A 4,801-nucleotide genomic window follows, 5' to 3' on the forward strand; every position below is an offset into this window, starting at 1 on the left:
AGAAGAATCCAAAGCCATCATTCAGTGCAAATAGGAAGGTCTGGCTGCAGAAAGAATGGTGTTAGTATGACAGTTCCCAGCTGCCAGCACGTTTAGTACACTGAACAGACCTGTCAAGAACCATCACAGTTCTCTGGAAAAGAAAGCAAAAATTTCAGCGTTGTGGAACTCCTTGACATTAATCAATTTATGTAAAGTTTCCAGTGGAAAAATTTTAGCCCATTTATAATTGAAAAGGGGTCCTTTATATGAAAGCACTGTAGGAAAAAAACATTTCTTCTTTCTTTCAGACTGTTTTTTCTACGCATTTGTCTGAAACACTTCTATAAACATTGCTCAAATCCTGTCACATCATGAAATACTTCAAATATTTTGTAAGACAATGGCTGATTGAAGCTGGATATTTATTGTGACACAAGTCCGTGCCAAATGTTCAGCTAACAATGCTATTCAAAAGCTAGCCTGTAAAATATTTCCCTAGCTACAGTACTGCATCCTATTAGGAAAAAGAGTGTAGAAGATTAACAGTCATAGGGTAACATAATTAACAGAAATCACAGGACAGAATTCAGTGCATCCTTTTCATAGATTTCATAGATTTCATAGATTTCATAGACATCAGGGCTGGAAGGGACCTCGGGAGATCATCGAGTCCAGCCCCCTGCCCAAAGGGCAGGAAGTCAGCTGGGGTCATAGGATCCCAGCAAGATAAGCATCCAATTTACTCTTGAAGGTGTTCAATGTAGGTGCTTGAACCACCTCCGCTGGCAGGCTGATCCAGACCTTGGGGGCTCGGACAGTAAAGAAATTCTTCCTTATGTCCAGCCTGAAATGGTCTTGCAGGAGTTTGTGACCGTTCGGCCTCGTCATCCCTTGGGGCGCTCTGGTGAACAGACGTTCCCCCAGATCCTGGTGGTCACCCCTGATAAACTTATAGGTGGCCATCAGATCACCCCTGAGCCTATGCCTTTCCAGGCTAAAGAGTCCCATGGCTCTCAGCCTGTCATCGTAAGATCTGTTTTCCTGACCTCTGATCATGCACGTGGCTCTCCTCTGGACTCTCTCAAGCTTCTCCACATCCTTTTTGAATTGTGGAGCCCAAAACTGGACGCAGTACTCCAGCTGCGGCCTCACCAAGGCCGAGAACAAGGGGAGAATGACGTCCCGGGATTTGCTCGAGAAGCATCTATGGATGCAAACCAGCATTTTGGTCGCTTTTGGCTCTAAGATAGTTGTGGCTAGCAGGGTTAATATGGACAGGATCCAAATAACACTGAATCCCAGTGGCAGTGATTTTTCATAAACTGCAGAGCTGCAGATTGCAACAGAAATTTTAGGATTACTCCCATGTTCTTAAATCATCTGCACTCCCATTAGCACTCTATGTGTAGTGATTGGTATATTCCTGTCTAGTTTAAGTTTCATTTTGATAGACATGTTGAAAACATAGCTATATACATGTATACAAATATATACATACTTTGTTCCATATTGTAGCCACTTCCTCAATTTGAGGCTGAAAAAGCTCACATTTCCCAGATATTCCCATACTTTTGAACTGCAGAAGGAAATGAAGCAACTAAGGGCAAGATACTCAAAGGTACTTTTGATTTTTCTAGCTCCCTTTGATTTTAATAGGAGTTTGGCAGCAAAGTAGATGCAATTTTGGGGCCTCAGCACCTCAGGTGGTTCACGCAAGTTATGAAGCAGTAAAAACTGTTTTATGTCTTATACCATGTTAAGACATATATCATGTTAAGAGCTGATATGGAAAGCCAGCAGAAAACACCAATTGCAGAATACAAAAATTTTTACTCAGTATCCAGACCCAGCGGCTCTGCTATATATTCTAGAATCCCATTGGTTGCCCCTTTATCTACTAACGTATATATACAGAGCACTCCTCTAACAATTAACTGCAGTATATATTACACCATCTACCTTATGAAAATTCTTTGCCAAAAGCTGCAGTGCCAAAGCAGAGATGCCAGTCCTCGAGGGATTACAAGTTCTTACTACAACAATGCACTTTCCTTTTTTGGAAGTACCCTGGGGAATTCCACATTCTGATTTACTGTGGATGAACGGCCTACCCAGCAGGTCGCACTGGCTGCTCTCTCACCATGATGTTTATTTCAGTAATCCTGTTCACCATAACTATCAGTCTGTTGTCCCTGTAGTCTGGAAAATAACATAACATATGAGCAGCGCTAGGATATTCAAGGCTTTAGCGCAGCAGTTCTCAACCTGTGGGTCACGACAGACTTTATGAAATGGTCGCAAACAAACTGTAAAAATGCATCACCAAACTTTAAAAATGGATTCTTCTTTAAAAGGAGAAAAACATGGGAAACTCGGGCTTTCCCTTGTAGGCTGGCAGAGTTCCAGCCTGCAAGGGGCTGTGCTTGGCACCCCCCATCCCCACACACCCACCTCCTGCCCCACACACTGGGGGGCTGGGGCCTGGGGGCAATGGGATGGGAATGAGGGGTACTGGGTTAGGACTGGCCACTGAAGTTTACAAATGGATCCTGGTACAAAAAAGGTTGAGAACCACTGGAATACCTAATGCAAGATAGCCCCCAGAGGGACTCTAGGAGGAAAGGTACTTCTCTGCACATGCCAACCTTGCCTCCCTCTCATCTCTTTTGATGTGCATGGAGATGATACCCAGCAGACAGAGACTGCAGTATTGTTTGGGACATGAGGAGGGCACAAGAAAGGGAGGTTTCTTTGAGCAGGAATCTGAAAAAACAGAGAGAAAGAGAGTATGCATGCAAGGGAGCACACCCCTTGCATAACTTTTTTTTTTCCTTTTTTATTTGATTTAATCTTTTTCATTTTGCACTGTATGCTCTGTGATTAATGAACAATACGTCTTTTCAAGAAAGGGAAGCTCTTCTGAGTCACTCCAATCAGGGCTTAATCACAACAGGCTCCCAGAAACAAGCTCCACATATAATTCAGCTTGTGACTCTGACACCACTGGGAAGCAGTGAGCTGCCACCTAGAGATCTAGTCCAAGAGTGGCTGAGACAGGTGGTGCCACACTGAAGGAAAGGAGCAATGCCAGTCACCTGAAGAACACAATCAAGAGGGACTACAAAGCTGCAGTTCACTCCTAATTGTAACAAATAGGTTTTCAAGTTATGGAAGATTTTATGTTGCTTACAGGCTGTAGCTGTAACATCTTATAGCTGGAGTTTACATCTTAAACCAAAGACAGTGAATTTCATGGTGAAGGATGCCTTTAAGCTATCTTCTCTCTTTCAGATTAGGGGAGCTCTGGTGTAGGGGCCTCCACAGATGGTAGCTAGAGTACACAGAAAGATGCAGCCTCTAAAGTTGTCAGGTCTTAGACGATTTATGGCTTTGCTGCTATGAAGTGGTTTTCAGTTTCAGAGTCACTGAGTTGCTATATGTTCCTGCTAAAAAACTGTATGGGGAGCGCTCTAACTTAAGCTCATCAAACAGCGCTTTCACTAAAGTACCCCCACCACCATTTTTCAGCATGGGGACACTGATACACATGACAATGGAGTCTGCCAGAGCGCGGTAATTACCACAGTCTATTAATCGACTGTGCTCCTACGTGCTCTAATTATGCTGTAATACTGTAATGCTCCGACGTGCTGTAGTGCCTTGCTGCACATGTACAGGCACCCTATATATCTTGTTTTGTGACTCAAAGTATTATTAAAGTTGTTTGTGAGATCTCACATATCTAGAGACATGGGAACAGCGTGATAGCTGTTTGGATGGCCTTATCTGACCCCTTCCGTTTGCTAGTGTATGAGTGTTTATCTAACTAAAATCTTAACTGAAGCATTATTTGTCGACTTTTTCCCAAAAGGTTTATCATGTTAAATGATTTTCAAAGCATGTTTGGGACTTTTTGCTCCTCAAATGAATCAGATTCTCCTCTTGAGTTAGAATACTTGGGGTTACTGCACTGTCACCCCGTTCTAGAACTGCTCTGCATGTGGTCATACGAGTGGAAGAGTCATGTTCGTTCTCTCTATAATGGTGATGTATCAGAGAACCACAGTGCTGAAAGGAACCTCAGTGGTCATCACATCCTGGGGTCAGCAACCTACAACCTACAACAGGATGAGAGATTTGAACCCATGATTTCCCAGGTGACAATAACAACCTAGTGAATATGATGGGGTGAGTCCCTGTCTATGAGGTGGCTGATAATGATGCTTAGGTAAAACCCTGCTTGACGAAGGTAGCAGGAAGGAAATGAGGCCTAGTAAGAAGGTGATTAGAGTTGTCCAACCCAAGACAGAGAGTTGGGAATTTGAGGCAGTCCAGTAGGTACTGGACCGTACGACAAGTGAACCTATAGTCCATAAAATAGAACTATGACCTTGATGGCTCCCTGGTTCTTTTCAGTTCTCATCCCAAGATCCTAGTCTTCGGGGACAATTAACCTGTTCTCTGAGAATCCAGTTCCATCACCTCCATTTCTTGTGCCCAGTTCCCCTTCCTGAAACTCAGCAACTGGGTTTGGACTTGTTTTTGCCTCTCTCCTGTCACACTTACTGCTCTGTACAACGTTGTGCCTCCTTCCTATAGCACAAAGACACTCAACCCTGACTGACCCAGGAGTCACATCAGTATTCTGTGCTTAGTAAAAAGCCACAACACCACACATGCTTCTAGATAAACTGAAGCAAAGCATACTATAATGCATGGCTACACGTGTGACATGAATGCAGTTCTTTGTGTTGTGTAATGCACAGTGGCAGGAAAGACATACTCAGTACATGCAGCAAAAAGGAAGTTTAATAATATT

The sequence above is a fragment of the Crocodylus siamensis genome, chromosome 3, assembly GCF_052110815.1.
Source record: "Crocodylus siamensis isolate JL-2025a chromosome 3, ASM5211081v1, whole genome shotgun sequence".
In the NCBI taxonomy this organism is placed as follows: Eukaryota; Metazoa; Chordata; order Crocodylia; family Crocodylidae; genus Crocodylus; species Crocodylus siamensis.